Below are 22,502 nucleotides of genomic sequence, written 5' to 3'. Positions count from 1 at the left end.
GAGGGCCACCTGCATGATCAGGGGACTGCAGGGCAGGCCCTATGAGGAGAGACTACGGGACCTGAACCTGTTCAGCCTCCAAAAGAGAAGGCTGAGGGGGGATCTTGTGGCCTGTTATAAACTAGTCAGGGGGGATCAGCAGGCATTGGGAGAGTCACTGTTCCCCTGAGCACTGCCAGAAGTGACCAGGAATAACGGTCACAAGCTGGCAGAGGGTAGGTTTAGGCTAGATATCAGGAGGCGCTACTTCACTGTCAGGGTGGCTAGGGTCTGGAAACAACTTCCAAGACCCTGAGGGTTTTTAAGAGGAGGTTAGATGAACACCTTGCTAGGGTCGTTTGACCCCAGTACTATTTCCTGCCATGGCAGGGGGTCGGACTAGATGATCTGCTCAGGTCTCTTTCGACCCTAGAAACTATGAAACTATTTATTTATGATATCATCATTTTCTCCCGAGACTGGGAAACCCATTGTCAAAATCTGCAAAAAGTCCTAAAAGAACTCTGATGGGCTGGACTGACAGCCAACCCCTGGAAATATGTACTAGGTAAAAAGGAAATGCAATACCTAGGCTTTATGGTGGAACAAAGTAGTATAAGGCCGATAAAGTTGTGGCCATCCAACAACACCCTCTTCCCCGGACACTAAAGCAACAGAGATCGTTCCTTGGCTCTGCCAGCTACTACTGACGATTCATCCAGAATTTCTCAGAAGAAGTGGCACCCCTGACAGAACTGACCAAAGGTCAAAGGAACCCAATCCAGTGGAACACCAGTGCCTTCCAACCCTTCAAGCAAGTAAAAGAGGCCCTATCTCAACACCCAGTCTTGTACACCCCAGACTTCAAGAAAACCTTCTTCCTGCAAACAGATGCATCAGGCACCACCCTGGGAGCAATTCTCTTCCAGAAAGAAGAGGGGAGGAAAGGCCCATAGACTTCACCAGCAAATAGCTGACATTGGCAGAGACATGATACTCCACGATCGAGCGGAAGTGCCTAGCCATATGGTGGGTGGGGGGGTAGAACTTTTTCATTATTTCCTAATAGGGCAGGAGTTTGTATTAATTATAGACCATGTGCTCCCATGCTGGCTATGCACACCCAAACTGGATAATGCCAGACAAATGAGGTGGTCCCTTTTCATAGATTCATAGATTCATAGATTAAGGGTCGGAAGGGACCTAGTAGATCTTCTAGCCCGACCCCCCGCCAGGGCGGGAGAACAACAAAAAAACCCCAAAAAGAGAAACAGGACAATCTTGTCTTACAATCCTTTTATTTTACAGAGACATCAGGCAGGGAAGAAGAATGGAAATACTAACTTCCTTTCCCATATGGAGGAAGGATGATATGATACCCTTGATGGAGCGCCAAGCAGAATCTGGACGGAGCTGATGAGCTTGAAGATTTTCATTTGGGGAGTTTGTTTGAACTATGAGGGGAAGTGTGTAACAGGGGCTTGGGAAGAATCCCCATTACTAGAATAGACTCAGGGGTGGGAAACCACGGGGAGCATGCTACACAGGTGAAGGGACTTCTCACACCTAGGGAAGATCAGGATAATTAAACCCACCACCTCCTACATAAGTGCGGCTACTAGAGACCATATTTTGCCATCAGGCACCAGAGGAGGAGGAAGAAGTGATGGATGAGGAGAGAGAAAAAGTGGAGGAGGCACGAGACCTTGAAGGGAAATAGGGACCAGTGATGGGAATATCTGCGATCCACTGGTAATGAGCAGGGGTACCGACTTGAGGCCCATAGATGGCATGGGCACCTAAGGGAGGATCCAGGGGACCCTGCAGAGCTGAGCAGGAAGAGAAACACTGAAGTAGAGGACCCCATGGAAGTACACAAAGGGAAGAGCCTTGCAAAGCCATTTGCCCCACCAGGCAGCCAGGGTGTGTGGCGGGTATGGAGGGATCACAGCAGAGCTGGCTGAGACAGCTGAGACATGCCCCCATCAATAAGGTAACTGAGAGTGAGAAAGCTGTGCAAGCCAAAATTAACTAGAGCAGCCAGGAGACTTGCCAGCTTAGGTGTTAATTAGAATGGCAGTACCACTCCCTTTACTAATGAGGCAATTGGCCAGAAGGAAACAACAATGTAACATTGATACCAATAAAGTTAGCACCGGGAAGTTAATCATCTGGGTGGTCTGTGGTGTGTTCTCACCCTCAGGGATAAACATTGAACATCTTTTCCTTTCAATCAAAGTCATGGTAGGCAGGCTCTAAGAGATACTGGGAAGGACACAGCCCCCCGCCTACAAAAAGCATGGCCCCTAGTTGGCTGTTCCAGCACTTGCACAAGAAAATTGTCTCCAACACTCTCCAAAAACTTCCTAGATTTTCTGTGGACTGCTGTATTGCCCTCCCAGCAGATATCTGGGTGACTGAAGTCCCCCATGAAAACCAGGACCTGTGATTGGGAAACTTCCATTAGCTATTTGAAGAAAGCCTCATCCACCACTTCCTCCTGGCCTGGTGGTCTATTGCAGACCCCCATCACAACACCACCATTGTTGCTGCCCCCTCCAATTCTAACCCAGGGACTCACAACAGGCCTATCACCAGTTTCATACTGGAGCCATGAGCAATCATATGGCTCTTTACGTAAAAGTGCAACTCCTCCTTCTCTTCTCCCCTTCCTGTCCTTCCTGAACAATTTGTACCCATCCATGACAGTGCTCCAGCCATGCAAGCTATCTCACTAAGTCTCTGTTATTCCAATCACATCATAGTTCTGTGACTGTACAAGGACTTCAAATTCTTCTTGCTTGTTTCCCAGGCTCTATGCATTTGTGTACAGACACTTGAAGTAACTAATAGATTGCCCTGATTTCTCAGGGAGTATGAGAGCACCTTCCCTATTGCCTTCTCCTGCTTGCTCTTCCTCCAGGTCTCCCACTTCCACACTTACCTCAGGACTTTAGTCTCCATCCCTTGGCAAACCTAGTTTTAAGCCCTCTTCACTAGGTTAGCAAGCTTGTCTGTGAAGACGCTGTTTCCTGTCTTCATCAGATGGATCCTATCTCTTCCTAGCAATTCTTTTTCTTGGAACAGCACCCAATGGTTGAAGAAGCCAAAGCCCTGCTGGTGACACCACCTGTGTAACCAGATGCACCTGCTCCTGCCCCAGTCTTTTCCTTTGACTGGAAGTATCATCGAGAACACAACCTGAGACCTGGACCCCCTCACCCTTACATCCAGAGCCCTGTAGTCACTTTTGATACAGTCAGGGTCTCCCTTAGCAGTATTGTTGATGCCCACATGGATGAGCAGCACAGGATAGTAGTCAGAGAGCAAGATGAGCCTTGGTAGTCCCTCTGTGACATCTTGGAGTCAGGCTCAAGGCAAGCAGAAGACTTCCCAAGACAACAGGTCAGAACAGCAGATGGCTCCCTCCATCCCCCGCAGAAGGGAGTCTCCAACCACCGCCACCCATAGCTTCTTCTTGGTGGCAGTCATCTCGATCCTTCCCATCTTGGTGAGGCCTGGCCTGTCTTCCACCACCAATGGAACGTGCTTCTCCCTCTCAGTTGCTAGGGCTGCATATCTGTTCTCCAGAAGAACCACTGTAGGTGGTGATGAAGATCTCTTCTTGCTGCCAGAAGTCACAAGCTCTGGCATTGCGATGTCCTGCAGCCATTTCCCTGGGTCACTTAATATGCCTTCTCTCTTACTGCTCTTCTTCCAAGCACACATTCCCTAGAGAACTTGCCTGGAATCTGGTCTGTTCATTGCTCCTTGGCCCCAAAGGGTTCCTTTTTTTCCTGCTTCCTTACACCACGCTGAAGAGCTTGCCCCTCAAAAAGGGAAGTGGGGGAGCAATAAACTGAGTGTAATGTCTATAGAACAGAGACTTTGTCTTCCCATATACTTGTAAATGGCTACGTACCAGTGTTACTATGTGAATAACAAATAGCAAGTTTCTGAGAACATACCTCTACAAATAAAGCATCTGCCAAGTGTATGCAATTAAGCATGATATTTATTTAACTTTTGCTATGATGTCATTCTGTATCAAAATCTAAATAGTACCCTTCTATATTACTGAGCTACAAGAAGACTCAAATTATTGTTATACAATGCCACAGGACCTGGTGTTGATGAATGAAAACCTGCCCCAGCATCATATTAGATTTTTTGTGATACTATAAATGTAAGGATTTACAATATTGTTAAGAAAGGAAAACCAAAACATTCCTACCATACACTACAATTAAAAATCCAGTGTCACTTTTTTCATCTTTAAGGGTAAGTTCAATGTATTATCCAGATTCCATCTTGGGCAAATTGCATTCTTCCTACTAAAATTCCCATTGCAGTTTCATTTGATAAAGACATTTTTCTTCTTGTCCTGTCCTCTTGATTTGTTTTGTCTTAGAAATAATAAAGAGTCACCACTTCCAGCTATGTATGTGTTTTAGCAGTTGATAAACTGATCACTAAATAAAAAAGTTGCTATAAAATATGGATGGTGTTGCTCAATACATATACACACAGAGCACCATAACTCTCTTCTGTCATGGTTTCTAAATGTTTTAATTAAGATATTATAAAAGTATATTAATTAGTTCAATGTTATTTGAAGCCTCTTCATGACCAGATTTATTTCAGTCTTTTATGTTCAACCCCATCCTTGGCTATTTTGGCTCATCTTGGTTGCCTTGAAGTTGAATTTACTTTATCAAAGCTTTTTCTGCAGTATCAGTGTATTTTTTTATCTTTTTTAAAAACAGGATAATTATCCCCTAGGGCATTTTATCTTCCCCCATAAGCTACATTTACAATAACCTATTTTTGGCAGCAATGGATGAGCACTCTATAGCTCAAGAAATAAATCACAGTTTCTTCAATTTAAAAAGCCCACAGCCTTCACAATAGCATAATAAATGGGATATGGAAGACTCAGGTTACTTTACTGCTTTTCAGTGGACTTTTTCACAGTTTAGTTCTTGTGCAGAATGCACTCTGAGGTTAGCTGCAGATTCATATAGATGCATGCAGATACAATCTAAACTATTACACTGTTACACCAAGGAAGGCTATGCTGAGGCTTCGGAGCTCCTATGCACCTCTGGAAATGCACAAGTTACTGCAGAATCTTGTACAAGCCGGTGGTAGTTTCAAAGCCAAAAGCAACTGGACTTCAAAGTTTCCATATTTCAGGACAGTTGCCTTAATGTAGCTTCCCTTGATTCAATAGATTGCGAATAATCTGCAAACTCTGTTTTGTTTTGTAAATGTAGTCTAGATAGTAAGGTCAGGTCTGTATTACAAAGTTTTGTTACCATAGCTATGTGTAAGGATAATACCCACTACTAGCTGATGTAGCTATTTCAAACTACTGAGATAGCTTGGGAGAGCTAATGCTTGTTTTAGAGTTAGGCAGTTGTCTGCACATTCCTTGTATTTCATAAAAGGATGCTGGATGGAGGATCTTCACTGTGTAGTTAGTCCTGTAAGTCCAAACCAGAAACATTGGTTATATTCTGCTCTAGTAATCCCAGAACAATCTATGAGGGAATCCAAGTACAGCAGCCTGGAGAATGTCCATCGAGAGATGTTCTACGAGGATTCGAACCATACACCTTGACTAGAGCAAGACAGAAAAAAGGAAGTTTCTTTCACAAAAGATTCCAATACTTCTGAATTGGTTTAATTCATGTGAAAAGCAGCCCCCTTCTCTCTTGCCCGCCCCAAACTTGAAGTTCTCTGTGTTATAGAGGGCTCTGTTTGGAAAATAGACTGCAGAAGCTTTTGACCTGGGGTCCATGGATGCTGAGGAGGTGAACTGATAAGCTATCAGGAAGCTATGGAGGCTTGACAGGGCTCTCTTGAAACTTTGGCAAATTCACACCATCTTCACCGAATTCTGAGTTTGTTAAACAGGCAAATATCAACAACACGTTGGAATGCTTAGCTCTAACCTCAGCCTTTTCCACAAATTAACAATTATTTAGATTGGATAGATCTTGATTGGCTAAATAAATATAGAAAATGTTAGCTTTAGCTTCACTAGGGGAAAGTTCAAAAGTATCCAAGGCAACAAATCTCCTTGTTATTTTTTTTCCCTTTCTAGCATAGATCTACCCTCTTGGAGGAAGCATTTTTCTGTTGACAGTGGAGGAGCATTTAGTGTACTTTATTACACATTTAAAATGAAAAGAAACCAAGAGAGAAACATAAGCATTAAACGTGGTATATTTTTTGGCTGAGGGGATTCAAATAACATCCTAATAAAAAGCCAAGGTTAAAAGTCAATTTTTTACAACTGTTTGACACAAGCAAATCTAACTTGTTAGAAGTTCTTGAGGTGGAGGACTTGTCCCTGAAAGGTTTGATGTTTTACTTTGCAGAGGGGATAATTCCTCTTCTCCTCATCCTTCCTTCAATGGGCTGCAGTCTGACTTGAATGCTGGTTCCTTTTTTATTTCACCTTCTTCTTCACTCCTTAGTCTAGAGAAGTAATAGCAGCATAATGCTTATCTAATTAAAATATCTAATTATTGGGCAGGATTGTATTTCAGGGGCATAGCAGGGCAGCTCCATGCCCAAGCCAGCTATGATGCATGAGGCAGTACCACTGTGCTGATTGTGGCGGTGCAATCAACTGTGGCTATGGTGATAGCTAATTTTGCATAGCCCCCCACACCCAACACACACACAAAGGTGGCACCCATGGCTGCTTTCCTGTTTACTCCCCATTTCTCCCCAGTTACACTGCTGTTATATTTCATTATTTGGGCATAACTCTTCTTTTTCTCCACTATTGAGAAAAATGGCTGTTTCAAAAACTTGCGTAAAGATATGAGATCAAGGGTATGCTTATACTATAATCTATGAGCTTCAGTGAAGCCTTTGAGACACACCTGATCTAGTTCAAATCATCTCTGCTATCTACAAAAATGTAAAGACTGCAATACACAGCTCAGTGCAACCAAAGCCTAGGGCAGATTTTGCCACCCATTCTGAGCCCCTGGCTGCTGCAGCTGAGCTGTCATTGATTCCTGAGCTAGATAATTTAAAGCTGGATCAAGTTTGTTTATATAAGCTCCAGCCACAACATTAGCACAATATAGACATGCCCCAAGAGGATCTTTTTGTTTTTTCTTGAAGTAATTAGCGAAGAACTAACCATTTTACTGATAGCTAAATCGGCATCAATTGGGTATTGCTGTGAGTGGACACATTTTGTATTTACTTAGAGATTATTTATTCACACGTCTTTGCTCAACACTTCACAGAACCACTAGCTATTTATACTTAAAAGACAGATTCTACCAGCCTTACTCACAATAAATAGTCTCTTTTTTGGTAAATGTATCATTCATCACCTGAATAGCATATGTCTGAGAAGCATTAAGTCATATAATGAAATTGACAGTATTGAGAATTAGTTTGTGTCAGTTCTATGCTGTTTCAGAGACAACAAAGCATAAAATACAGCAGAGCTGTTTTGACCAATGATTCCAACTGAAAGTTTTCAGGAATTAACAGGCAGATAGCATTTGAAAGAACTGTGCTGGATATAGTCCAGGCTGCTGCATATGTAAATAGACATAGCTTTAATGCTAGGGAGGGCATGGGTAATACAGGCTGTAATGTTTAATCTCTTTTGAATAAGGCATTTAAAGAGAGCCAAGGTATAGTTCAAGAAAAAGAAATTAAATGGTATTTACTTCTGGATATTGAAAACCAGGAATAGCTTGTGGGTGTGTGGGGAAGAACTTTTCATCTCTCTGTTATCAGACTACTTGCTTCTATTGTGGATCTAAAGGATAAACACTTTAAAGAAGTTGCTTTTCCAAATCAGAATGTTGTCTGAGAAAAACACTTTTAAAAGTGTTCTTTGGATATCTTGAAAATATATCACCCAAAGGAAATATTTATTCTTAAATTATGTTCCATTTAGAAGTGGAGATACATCTATGGACATGATACATTTGGAGGCTTGTATTTCTATTGGAGCAGGCCTAACTTTGGAGGAGTGTGTGGGGGTGAGGTGTTGGGTTCCAGGAGAAAACATTCTTTTTCTTCTTTGTGCATAAAAGACAGCTTTAGTGTATGAGCCTCTTTCCCAGGTTACAGGACTTGATACATAAGTTTTTATTTGGCATAGTACCCCAGGAGTGGGCTGGAAACTTTGGCAACCATAACTTCCAGTCCAACTGTAGCTCAGTCTTGAAAAAAAAGATGCTCTGTCCAGATAGCTGAATTTCTGACTGACCTGGTGTATGGCTAGTGCTTTGGTCAGTGATTCTTATTATTTCAGATATCTTACTCCAGAAAACCAGCTTAACCAGCACTTAATGTCCAGGTACAGAAGTCACACATATTGTGTGGTAAGCATGCAAAAAGCACTCTACAGCTGTAACTGAAAAGATGATCAGGGCACGTGGACCACTGTAAAATTGTTGGATCCCACTCTAAAATAACCCTGAATGGATGTGGTATCAGACTTCAGCGCTGTAGGTTGGAGAGTTGTAAGGAATATTTGTACCAGATTCCATCATGACTCACACTAAGATGCTGTAGAAGAGAAGGGGAAGGGGCGGGGGAGGAAATACCCACTCACTCCCTTCCCCTAAGCATCTGGGAGGCAAGCTGCCTCTTGAGCAATGAGACAGCTGGAGCAGGGCAGCTGAAGAGCTCGTCCGGACACAGAACTTCCAGGAAGACCCAAGGTAGGTCCAGGGGCACGAGGGGGATAAAACCCTTACCTCAGGAGCTCCCCCAGGCTGAGGTGTGAACCAGGCATGGCTGGTGAACTCAGACCGGTGGGGTGCTGCAGCATCCCAAGGGGGGGCAGGTGTTTGCAACTGGCCAGCAGCAGCAGGGTTTGCAGCCTACCCACTACCAGCTAGAGTGCCTGGCCAGCTGCAACGGAACCCCCCCCTCCCTGGCCGGCTGAAAATCCCACCCCGCTTCTGGCTCCTACAAAACTCCCTTGCCACACTCCCATGGGACACTTCACTGCCCCACCAGTCTGAGTTCACCAGCTGTGCCTGGTGTGACCAGACCCAGAAGTGATGGGACAGGTGGCAGGGACACTTGGGGTAGTGCAGGGGGCAGCACAGCTGCAGTTTAGCCCTTTAAAATGTCCCCTTGGGAAATAGAGTTCCATAGAGGGAAAAACCCGACTTGGGAGCACTGAAGCTGGGCTAGGACATCCTGAGCAGTTTATACCCTCAGGGGAAGATATACCTCATCCCAGTTCATCCCAGGTTCTTCTCCTTAACACAGGACAAATGAGACGCAGCTAGAGGCCAGAAGCTGATGCCAATAGGCTGGGTGTATGTGAAGGAGAACCTAAAAGGATGCAGGAAGTGGTAAAGGAAGGGAACCTAGGCTGGACAGCAGTGGTGGCAAGGGGAACACCTGCCCATATTTCTTGTTTTTGTGACTGATAGACTGTGGGGAATTCCTGGAAGTTGACCAGGAAGGTACTGTGTTTAGCTCCTGTCTGTGAGGCCTTAACAGCAAGAGATCTTAATTATACCAGAGGACTGTGGTGGGGGTACACGGGTTGGAGGAGCCCCCATAATAGGCCTGTGGGACCTCACTCCAGGCTGTAGCCAATTATTTTGGACAAGTAGGAAGAAAGCCCTGATGGCAGAGCCGGTTTTCTTCTCTGGGCTAGAATTCTATGTGCCTGCCGTCAAGCTGTAGGAAAAGGTGTTGGGTTTGCATCCTGAGAAGGTAACAAGCTCTCTGACAAAGAACACAGTGCTGGTCAAGCTGTAGGAAAAGGGGCCCAACCACAGATGCATTCTGCCAGCAGCTCACGGGGCTTTATGGCACCCCACTTGCTGCCCCTCCCAAGCCTCAGCCAGACCTTGTCTGGTCTGCCCAAGCACCAGGCCAGCCCCACCCCCAGGCTGCCACTGACAAGAGTCAGTGAAGCCTCTGTTTCCAATCCTCCCACACCCCTCCTTGTTCCCTCTGGACAGCTATGAGCCACTGTCTGGTATTACTGCACAGTGTGCAGATTCCATCTACCACATCTAGGCATTTGTAAAGACTGGAGCTTTTGATCAAGTGCTGTGCTGATTTCTGAACACAGAAATAGTGTATATGTTGTAGCCATGTTGGTCTAAGAACATAGGCAGCAGCCCTGGGCAGAGGAAAAGGTCTGGACAGGGGACTCACCATGGGTTCCTTGGTTTCTCGCTTGTCTGCAGACCCCACATTTGTGTGTGGGAGGCCCAGACATGGAGCCCAAGATGCTGGATCCAGGATAGTTGGCTGGAGACATGTGCATAGATGGTACCAGAGAAATGAGGACCAAATGGGACTGTTCATGTGGGGCCCTGGAATGGGTAGGTTGGCAACTATTTGCACCCATGCTGCCCCAGCACTTGAATGAGTCATCCAGGCCCAGGAACACACTGCAAAGGTCCAAGAACAAGGACTACAGGTGGTCACCCACTGCCCACACATTGAGAGAGATCTGGCACAGGAGAAATGGTGCATGGGAGCCCCTGACCCATGGTCCAAGGATCCAGAAAGGCAGCTGGCAGGGCTTGCTCTGGCAAGCAACCTTGGGGAAGAAGTTGGGGGTCAGGCTGTCTGTGACCTGCTAAGGGCTGGCATTGACTCCACCTACTTTCCAGGGCTCACTACCCCTGGCTGCTAGCAGGCACTAGCATAGGCACAGGGCCACAAATAAGTTCCACGTCAGTCCTGGAAGGGTGCAGAACCACTCAGAAAAGCCAAGGGATGGCTTCAATAAGCCAGGCCACTCCAGGCCTGGGTCCCACTTTGGGGGAGTGGCACAGCCTCTTTGATGATAGGGAGCCCCTTGTGCTCAGGTCCAAGTAACAGAGCAGGCAAAGTTCCATAGTTTTTGTTTAATAAATGCATTAAAAGTTTGGCAGCTTCAACATTTGATTAAATCAAGGCAAGTCTTTTCCTCAGGCCATTTTCCTCTGCAGCCCCAATGTATGCCCCTGGGGGGCGAAGGGGAGAGAAGAAGCAGAATGATGCCCAGGCAGCCTGTGTTTTGGGCAGCAGTGCCTGTGACTCAAGGCCAGAGGAGCCCAGCGCTAGAGACCCATGGCCTGGTGCCAGGGCAGGGGCACTCAAAGCCCTCTGGCCCTACTCTTCCAGGGAGGGCTCCCCATCTATGCAGACAAGGAGCTACTCAGCTAGGGCTTCACAGAGCTGGACAGCCTGCTATTTTGCAGAGCTAGGGCCACCAGCATTGGGGCAGGGGGATGGGGGTGCCGGCATGCAGGACACACAAACACACACAGAACCCAAGTGTCTGACATACACACACTTGGGTACAGGGTGCAGCGGATGAGCATACATGGGACAACTGGCTGGTGGCTTGTGGCCATGAGGATGTATATCATGACAAGCTGCTGCTACATCAGGTCCAGGTGGGTAGCTGTGATGTTGCCACCAGCCAATTGGGGTGGCTCAGCTCCACTCAGGAGTCAGAACTCACTCCCCCCTCCCCACAACGTGGTGGGTTTGGGCTATACAAACCGGCTTAAGGCAGGCAAGCAGGCAGGCAGGCTCCAACCTCTTCACCCCACCCCCTACAAGGGCTAATGTGTGCTTTGCTTGCTCCCGACTTAACCTTGGAAGCTTAAAGTAAAGCTCAAAAATTAGAGCAATTCCACCTTGGCCTATCCTAAATAAAGGGCCAAACTTACTACCATGAAATTCAATGAGGTTTTAGTCAACCTCCAAGCAAGCAATATTATGTTTAAATATTTTCATAAATGCAGTCTTTGGCAAGGAGACAATAGGGGTGAAGTTTCATTGCACTAACCTCAATACTATTCTCTTTGGATCTAAAACTGTGGAAAAACTGGAAGATATGGATTTTCTATGAATTTTATACAAGTTCTACATGTATAAAACACAATCAAACCTTCTCTTCTATGAATGCTTCCTATATTTATCTTAAAACATTAATCTCAACAAAAGTTAAGATAGCCCTGTATTGTTTATTCTTTCCCAAATTAAGTATATTCTGCAGTACACAAATGTTGAAATTTTGTGGAATGTTCTCTCTTCTGTCACCTGTACACATGCTTCCTTGACATATTAACATACCTGTTTCACATCAGTAATAGTGAAAACTTGTTTTTCCTAGCTGAGAGGGTGTTACTTATGCCCTTAGTATGGAAAGGACACATTCTTTCATTGATGGAATTGTTTTTCTGATATAAGACTGTCCTTTGCTTTAAGATCAATAACTTGTCTAATCTTTAAATATAACAAATTATTATAATTCATTAAATTCACTTTAAATCCAACAGATGGCAGTGAAACATTGACAATTCATTTACTTTTTTTTTTGTTTGTATTGCTTTTTCCAGCAAAAATAGCAAGGTGTTACCCATTACCTATATATTAGTATCAGGCAAACCTCAAATAACCCAGAATTTGACCCAGTATTCCATAAAAACCCAAATATTTTGATACATATTGGAAGCTTATCTATTTCCTGAACTTTTTGTGACAGCTTTCCCTTCTTTTCTTTCTCTTCTACAGTAGGCTCATCTACAAGTGCAATTAATACACCTGAATTTACTGCGCAGTAAATTCAGGCACATTGAACTGCTCCTGGGTGCACATCTACAGGTGTGCATGGGTTGGGAGCAAATTGAGCCCAGCAGCAGCAGCCCTAGTCTAGGGCTGCTTCTATCCAGCTCTACCCCCTACAGCAGCCAGGGGGAGCTCCAGGCCCCCCTGGGTGCTAGCTTTGGGCTGGCAGGGGGCACAGGGGTCAGACCTGGAGCCTCCGGGGTTAGAGGGGAGCTGTGCTCACCTCCAAAGGCAGCTTCTACCCATGCAGAGCTCAGGGCTAGCTCTGCATATTTCAGAGCTGCCCTCAGAGGCAAGGACAGAAACCTCTCACCCACCCAGATCTTGGAGCTAATCCCTCCTCCTCAAGGAGATTCTAGTAGCATACTCCTTCGTCAACTGTTATGGAAGCATGTGATAATCTATCTGAAACCTTCTCATCAACCACAGTTGTCTAACTGCTTTTAATGTACAAAAACTTAATCTGACTAATTTTGTATAGGAGGAGCATTCATTCAGAAAGGTAAAGTAAATGTGTGTCTGGTTTATATACAAGGGGCCCAATGCTGCTAGTTTAGCTCAATGATCACCACTGAAGTAGGATGAATTTTTTGGTTTGTTGGCCAAAATGAAAAATAAATTTTGTTTCAGGTCAACTTGCATTTTGTTTGTTTTTCAGGGAAGCAAAAATATTCATGTAAATTGAAACATTTTGTTCCAATTACGCATAAACTTATTCTTACTTAAAATCAAATTAAATGTAGGCAAATTGGATCTTGAAAAATCATGTCAACTAAAAAAATCAAAATGCTTCATTAAAACATTTTGGAACAAAGATTTTTGACTGTTTTCATTTCTTGTCACTTTTTCACATGAAACTATTTCTAAAGAGAACCCTGGGATTGGAAGTTATTTTAAAGGGTCATGTATTCCAACCTCCTGCAAGAATACAGGATGCACTATTCCTAAACCATTGCACATGAATGCTTACTCAATCTCTCCTTAAAAACCTTCCAATGAAAGAGATTCTACAACTTTTCTGGGCAGTTTCTTTCACTGTCTTACTGTTCTGACAGTAGGATTTTTTTTTACTTTAAATCTACTTTCATAGATTTCATAGACAATAGGGCTGGAAGGGACCTTGTAATATCATCAGGTGCAGCCCCCTGTCCAAGGGGAAGGAAGTCAACTAGGGTCAAAGGTTCCCAGTAAGATAAGTGTCCAAATGTTTCTTAAAAGTGTCCAGAGTAGGTGCTTGCACCACCTCTGGAGGGAGTTTGTTCCACGCCTTGCGGCTCAGACAGTAAAGAAGTTTTTCTTTATGTCCAGCCTAAAATGGTCTTGCAGGAGTTTGTGACCATTGGACCTTGTCATCCCTTGGGGTGCTCTGCTGAACAGGCATTCCCCCAGATCCTTTATGCACACTGTTTATGTACTTATAGGCTGCCACCATGTCACCCCTGAGCCTACACTTCTCCAGGCTGAAGAGTCCCATAGGTTACAGCCTTTCTTCATAAGACCTGTTTTCTTGCCCTCTGATCAGATGTGTGGCTCTCCTCTGGACTCCTTCAAGCTTCGCCATATCCTTCCTGAATTGTGGAGCCCAGAATTGGATGCAGTACCCCAGCTGTGGCCTCACCAAGGCCAAGTACAGCATGAGGATGACATCCTGAGATTTACTTGAGAAACATCTATGGATGCAAGCCAGAGTTTTGTTTGCTTTACCAGTTGCAATATTGCACTGGTGACTCATGTTTATCTTGTGGTCAATCATGAGCCCCCAGTTTCTTTCAGTCATGGTGCTAGTGAGGGTAGCATGGCCGAGCCTATAAGTGTGATGTGGGGTTGTTTTTTTTATAAGTGTGATGGGAGGGGGAGCACCTTACATTTCTCCATATTGAATGCCATCAGGTTTTCATCCACCCACCTTGCAAGCCTATCAAGGTCAGCCTGGATCACCAGCCTGTTCTCAAGTGTGGATACTCTTCCCCAAAATTTGGTGTCATCAGTGAACTTTACCAGTCCACTTCTGAAACCAGTGTCCAGACCATTTATAAAGGCATTAAAGAATACAGGTCTGAGACCAGAGCTTTGGGGGGCACTAGTCACTGAGTGCCATGGTGATTCAGTTCCATCAACTACCACTCTCTGGGTCTGACCTCAGAGCCAGTTCCCCAGCCATCAGACTGTGGAGTAGTTGAGGCCTCAGTTGCCCAATTTTTCCATGAGGACATCATGGGACACCAGGTCAAAGACTTTTTTAAAGTCCAAATATATGATATCAACCTCTTCCCTTTTGTCCAGGTGATGTGTCACCTGGTCATAGAAGGAAATGAGATAGGTCAGGCAAGCCCTACCTGCAGCAAATCTGTACTGGCTCTCTCTCAGAATGTTGCCTTCTGTTAGCCTGTCAAGAATGGTTTGTTTGATAATTTTTTTCAAGATCTTGCCAGGGATTGAGGTCAAACTGATTGGCCTGTAGTTTCCTGGGTCTTCTTTCCTCCCCTTCTTGAAGATAGGCACCACAGTGGCCCTCTTCCAATCTTCAAGTACTTTGCCTGAGTGCCACAGGTTCTCGAATATCCTTGCCAGTGGCTGTACTAGGATGTTTGCCAGTTCCTTTAGCACTCTTGGGTGCAGTCTATCCAGACCAGCTGATTTGTGGAGAGCCAGCCTCTCAAGATGCTCCCTCACAAGATCCATGCCAATGGTGGGCATATACTCATCCTTACCCTGGTCATCTCTCATAATGTTAGGCAGGGTGATCCCTTTGGGCTGGTGAAAAACCAACACAAAGTAATCATTAAGCAGATTGGCTTTTTCCTGGGTGTTGGTGCTCAGCTGCCCCAACTGGTTTAGCAATGGTCCAACATTGCCTTTGTTTTTTTTCAACTCCCCACATCTCTGAAGAAGGACTTTTTATTGTCCTTGATTTGTGTAGCTGGTTGGAGTTCAGTTGCAGCCCTGGCTTTTCTAGTTTGCTCCCTACAGGTGTGGACCAGTGCAGAATACTCTTCCTTAGTGGTGTTTCTTGTCTTCTATCCTTTATAAGCCCCTCTTTTTAGATGTAGGAGGTCCATGAGTTCCCTGTTGAGCCAAGGGGGTTGCTGAGCCCTTTTGCCACCTGTCCTACAGGTTGGGATGGACTCCCCTTCTGCTTCTAGGATTGCTTCCTTAAGGAGCAACCACTCATCATGAACTCCCCTTCCTGTGAAATCATAGCTTCTCAGGGCCTTAAGAGAAAGCCTCCTGAGCTTATGAAAGTCATCTTTCCTAAAGTCAAGGACTACTGCATTGCTGGCTAACTTGCCAGCTTTGTGATGGATAGTGAATGTGATCAACTCATGACAACTGTCACCCTACTTCCCTTCGATTCTTAGGTCTCTGATTAGATCATCCCCTTTGGCCAGTACCAGGTCCAGCACACCTTACCTCTTGTTGGCCCGTAAACTTCTTGAAACAGGTAGAGCTCATCCACACATGTAAAGAAGCTTTGAGACTGAGCAGATTTGGCTGAGTGCTCTTCCCATGAGATGTCCGGGTAGTTGAAGTCTCCCATGACAACCATGCATCAAGAGCATGCAGCCTCGTCCAGTTCCCTGACGAACTCTTGTTCAAGCTCTTGTTCCTGAATTGGAGGTCTGTAGTAGACTTCTACAATTGTATCCCCTTCACCACGTTCCCCTTGTATTCTAACCCAAAGGGTCTCCAGTCATCCTCCTTGGGTGCCAATATCAGCTTGTAGGGATGTGTAGCTCTTCTTCACATAGAGAGCTACACTGCTGCCCCTTTTTTCAACATGATATCTCTTGTATAGGATATAGCCATTTATACCCATAGTCCAGTCATAGGAGGAGTCACACCAAGTCTCCATTATCCCTATGATATTGTAGTAATTTTTGTTTAGCAGAAAGACCAGTTCCTCCTGTTTATTCCCCAAATTCCTAGCATTAGTGTACAAGTAAGTAAGTGTGCTGCTGGAGGCCCGTAGGGTCTGTTCCTGCTCTGGGGTAGGAATGGGTTCCCTCAAGCATCCTAACCTTCTGATTTTGTGGTTGATGCTTGGTGAGCATGCTCTGGTGGTTATCCACCCTTCCCCCGTGAGCTTAGTTTCAAGCCCAGTTGAGCAAGCCAGCCATTCTGGCTGATGACAGCTTCTTCCTGAGTGGAGTGAAGTGGAGGCCACATCTTCCCAACAGATCATTGCTTCTCTCCCCAGTGTCAACTGTGAGCGTAGAAGCCAAAGCCTTCACCATGGCACCAGTGCCACAGTCTTCTGTTTACTGCCTCACTTCATCTCTCCCTCCTCAATCCATGATCCTGGAAGGATCGAGGAAAAAACCACCTGCACCCACAACCCCCTAAGTCCCACTCCCAGATCCCTGTAGTCATTCATGACCTGGCTGGGATTGCTCTGAACAGTGTCATTTCTGCCCACATGGATAAGGAGCATGGGGTAGTGGTCGAAAGGCTGGATAAGTTTTGGGATCCTCTCAGCCACATCCCAGATATGGGCTCCCCAGATGTTTAAACATATTGTTTTATGTTCTACCATCTGGAGCAGAAATAGTAGTTCTACATCATAATGTCAGCCTTTCAAATATTTGAAAACTGCTTTCATGCCCCCACATTGATGTCTCTTTCTTCCAAATATGTGATTGTCCTAAAACTACATTCTTTTGGTTAATGAAATATACATCCAATGAAGTTAATCCAGCTCTAGTCAGAGACCACAAATATTTGTAACCTGGAACAAATGTTTAGAGAGTGTCCAAGGTAGTCTTTACAAAGGTAGTAACTGCCACAAGTCAAATTGGCAAGCAATCAACTGAGTATAAAAACCCTAAATCCATCCTGGTGCAACATTATTGTAGTTTGACAAGTGATTTACACTTGTGTAAATAAAAGCAGGTTCAGTGCCAAATTTGTTTCTCTTAGCCTTGCCAACAAGTGCGAATAGTAGAATATTCATAGATGTTAGGGGCTGGAAGGGACTTCATCAAGTCATCCGGTCCAGCCATGCTGCGTTTGGGCAGGAAAAACTGCTGGGGTCAGATGACCCCATCCAGGTGAGCATCCAGACACTTTTTTGAGATTTCCAGGTTAGGTTATTTTACTACCTTTGGGAGGAGTAGGTTACAGACCCTGGGCACTCTAACCATAAAGATGTTTTTTCTTATGCCCAATCTAAAGCGATCTTCTAGCAATTATGAACATTATTCCTTGTCTTCTCCTGGGGTGCCATGGTAAACAGATGCTCTCCCAGGACCTGATGTTCACCCCTTATATATTTATAGGCTACCACCAAGTCCCCTCTAAGTCTTTTCTTCTCCAGGCAGAATGTCCCCTGTCTTTCAGCCTCTCCTCATATGGCCTGCTCTCCAGACCTCTAATCATAAATGTAGCCCTCCTCTGGACTCTCTCAAGCTTCTCTACATCCTTCCTGAACTGTGGTGCCCAGAATTCCAGCTGCGGCCTCACCAAAGCCAAGTAGAGAGGGAGGATGATATCTTTAGTCTTGCTTGAGATGTATCAGTAGATGCATAGTAGTGTCTTATCTGCTTTGCCGGCTATGGCATCACATTGCTCCCTCATGTTTATTCTGTGGTCTATTATGACCCCCAGGTCTTTTTCAGTTGTGGTGCTAGCAAATGTAGCACCGCTGAGCCTGTAAGTGTGTTGAGAATTTCTTCTCCTCAGATGGAGCACCTTACATTTCTCTGTGTTAAACGTCATCAAGTTTTGATCTGCCCACCTTGCAAGCCTGTCCAGGCCAGCCTGTATCCCCACCCTATCCTCCAGCATGACTACACTCCCCCATAATGTGGTGTCATCCATGAACTTTGCCAGTATACTTTTAACAACCAAATCCAAATCATTAATGAATATGTTGAAAAGCAGTGGTCTGAGAACTGAACCCTGAGGGATGCCACTGGTCACTATGCACCATGTTGACTCAGTTCCATCTATTAATACTCTCTGAGTCCTACCTCAGTGTCAGTTTCCTAGCCACCAGACCATTACGTTGTTGAGGCCGTAGTTCCCCAATTTTACCATGAGGATGTCATGGGAGACCAAGTCAAAGCCGTTTTTGAAATCCAAGTATATGGCATCAACCTCACCTCCCTTATATAGGTGGCATGTTACTTGATCATAGAAGGAAATGAGGTTGATCAGGCATAACCTGCCAGCCATAAAGCCATGTTGTCTATCTATTAGAATGTCATTTAGCCTATCACTAATAGATTCTTTGATAATCTTTCCAGGATTTTTCAAGGGATTGAGGTCAAACTGATTGGCCTGTAATTCTCTGGGTCCTCCATCCTTCCTTTCTTGAAGAAAGGCACCACATTGGCCCTCTTCCAGTCCTCTAACCTTTCCTGAGTACCATGAGTTCTCAAATAGCTTAGCCATTGGTCATGTGATGACATCATCCAATTCTTTTTAACACGCTTGGGTGTAGTTCATCAAGTCCTGCTGGCTTGTAGATATCCAGCCTCTCCAGATGTTCCCTCACAAGATCTTCACCAACCATGGATGGGTAATCACCCCCAACTTGATCATCTTATATCCTGCCAGGCAGGGTAACACCCTTAGACTGATGGAATACCAATGTCAAATATTTGTTTAGGAGTTCAGTTTTCTTGTTGGTATCAGGTATCAGCTGTCCCATATTGTTCTTCAGGGGTCCTACATTTCTCTTGAATTTTCTCCAACTTCCTATATCTCTAAAGGAGGACTTTTTATATTCTTGATTTCTGTTGCCAGTTTGAATTTGGTTTCTGCTTTTGCTTTTATAATCTGTTCCCTACAGGTGTGGGCCATGTTTGTTTAATTTTTTTACTGTCTTTCTATTATAAAGTGATAGGTTCAACGTCTAACAGGAAGATTGACCTACTCTCTAGAATATACCTAGAACTCTACCTCCAAAACAAATATTAATTTACCATCCAGGCCTTCTAAAAGAATATGCTAAAATTCTATACACCTGAATCATGACAACCAGTTTAATTATATGTATATTTTATAAATATAATTTTTGATACCCATATCTTTCTTCCCTTTTCTTGCCCTCCCTCCCATATGGAAAATATGTATCTTTAATAATAAGATGACATTTATAAGTGATTGCTTTTTATTTGCCTGAAGAATTATAGAGATCCTAGAAGAATTTGAGTTCTTATGTTCTTGTACTTAGAATGGTTGGCTGAACTTCAGCCTATGGCATTTATGTATAGAATAATTCTTGATAGAAAAATGTATAAAAAATATGTAGGAAGGAACAGAGATGAGTAGACTCTGGCTTTAATGATCCTAATGAATAATTCTATATAATATGTGCTGAAACACCCAAGATCAGCAGACTTCAACTAAGTGATATGTTTGAGAGTCGTTCCTGTCTCCAAATTGGCCAGATCTGAGAAATAATGTATGGCTTATTTATATGGTGTGAAGAAATGCATAAGGAATGAAGTATCCTCCAACTATGAAGAATTGTTGCAGGGGTAAAAGTCATTCCAACAGTTGAGAACCAGTATATTGCCACTTCATAATGCTTTAGAGACGGAAATATTTTTGGTGTTAATAAAACTGACCAAATTATTGTCTCAAGGTCAGCTACTGTGCAGTAATTTTTTCCTAACTTTAATACTCCTATCATTTTGGCCCACACCTCTTTCCTATAATAACATCGTAACATCTCTGTGGTTTGGATTGAGATGCTACATTATTAGATACCATATCAAAGATCAGCATAAATAATACAAAGAACTCTTATGACCCATTGTGTCAAAATCCTAAACTGTGCAATAATTTATGCAATAAACTATGTTAAACAGTGTTTTTATGGTTCATCATGTCAACTTGAATAAACATGAAAGAGTTTGCTATTCTTAATATCATTGTAAAAATGTATTAAAAGCTAAAATTAAAAAATATGTATTTTCTACTGAACCACAAAAAAAAATAGTTCAGATAATATTTAAAGTTTGATCTAAAACCACAGACTCCTGGGAATTTAGATTTAAGGCTAAAAATATGTTCTTAACTCATTCTGTTGTGCTTAGGTATTGAAGGGACATGTGCTACAATAGTTACACAGACTGGGGTTAGTTAAGGACCCTAAACATAATTTGAATATATCCACAGACACAGCATTATATGTCGCCAGTCCCATTTGTGGATACTGCTATATTAATGACAAAATATTTGCTTTAGAGGCCACCAAATCCCTTTGCCAGATTAAACATTTGTAATCTGGATCCAACTTTAATATACTCTTTCAAATGGGAAAGCCGCAAACAGCTATACGCTATATCAACACAGTCTCCCTCAATCTGTTAGTTTGTCAGAATTGCAGATATGTTAGAGCCAGTAATAATAAGCAGCTTCCATGTGGACATTAATTAGAATATTAAAGTAATGAGATTCTTTGCTCCATACAACTCTGCATTTAGTATGCTGTACAAGAAACCCTCCAGTAGTTCAAAACAATACTAGCTGTAAACTGTGATTTTTTTCCCAGTGAAGGAAAGACAAAAAAAATACTTTACCCCAATAATATTTTCATTATGTGTGCAGTATCTTTTGTGTTTGAAACTGTATTTCTATATTCAACTCCAATACAATGTCTATAAGTAACCAATCAATACAAGCTACATACAGATAAAGATAGTTAATACCTATTTTATCTGTTTAGACAGTTTTTAAAAAATGAAAACACACACAAAGAAATACCTTTATATATAATTATATATAATGTTTGAATACACTGTACATTCTCTTCCCAGTCTTCGGATATTTATTATTTTCTTAGGCCATATGTACCCATGAATGTTACATTGTATTAATTTGTTCACTGTAAATGTAGTGATTTAACTGAAGTGATAGATAAATTAGATTGAAACCACACTAATTTATTATGTTAGCTTAAAAGGTTTACCTGGTTAATTAGTTCATCTACACAGTTCTGCTATTCTTCCAACCATGCAGCGTAATGGGCAGATATCATATGGTACTGTGTTCTACATCTCACCACTGTGTTCTGTGATCTTTCTTATGGTTCATAGCTGTATGCCCTTTGCGTATTATAGTAATCCTGAGATCTGAGATTTCTGAGATTTAACAGACTCCTGAGTCTCCTCTTCTGGTACCTTCTAACATTTCCAGTGTCATTTTTACCTTGTTTCAAGCAGCATGGAAGATGTGAGTAATTGCTGTGCTCTTTGCAATCCTTAATACAGGCAAAATGATACATTTGTATTTGGTTTCAAGCAGGCATATGGATTTGGTTTTGTGTTTGATGCCACAGTAGAATGGCTAATGGGAAAAATGGAGGAAAAGGACTAAAATGCAACAACTTATCTGGAGCACTTTTACTCAATGGAGTCCTGCTTCTGGGTTTGGCAAACTAGCAATGACTGGGAGGGCAAGTACTGAGGAAGATAACAGCTGAACAGCAGCGGTGGCAGAGCTCAGAGATGATGAAAGCCAATATCTTAGAAATCTGCCAGAGTTGTAGAATCAAGACATCAATATTACAGTTCACTGCAGAGTAGACAAGTATACTGCCATTACCATCTAGAAAGTCATTGCCTATGGTTGCCCCAGTCGAGAGCTAATGATTTGGTATGGGTGGATCAACTGCTAAGACTGTTTTCATGGAGTAGGGTTGTTTTGTGCCATGTTATAAAACTTAACAATGCATGAGGTGGTCTTATCTTCACTTCTGTATATTAGCATTTTCACAGACCTTTGTTTTGCATATTGGCTTCTATTCCATCCAGAGAGCACACACACACCAGTAGATTCTCCCGGTGCCTGAAGAAGGGTATTTGTACCTGAAAGCTCGCAAAGAACAATTTTTCCAACTATTTAGTTGGTCTAATAAAAGATATCATAGTTGCCAAAACAGATTCTTTGTTGTTTTTCTTTTCTATTCTTCTTTTTTT

The sequence above is a fragment of the Gavialis gangeticus genome, unplaced genomic scaffold (assembly GCF_001723915.1).
Source record: "Gavialis gangeticus isolate Ggan-Ray unplaced genomic scaffold, GavGan_comp1, whole genome shotgun sequence".
Taxonomy (NCBI): Eukaryota; Metazoa; Chordata; order Crocodylia; family Gavialidae; genus Gavialis; species Gavialis gangeticus.
This window is presented reverse-complemented; position numbering follows the sequence as displayed.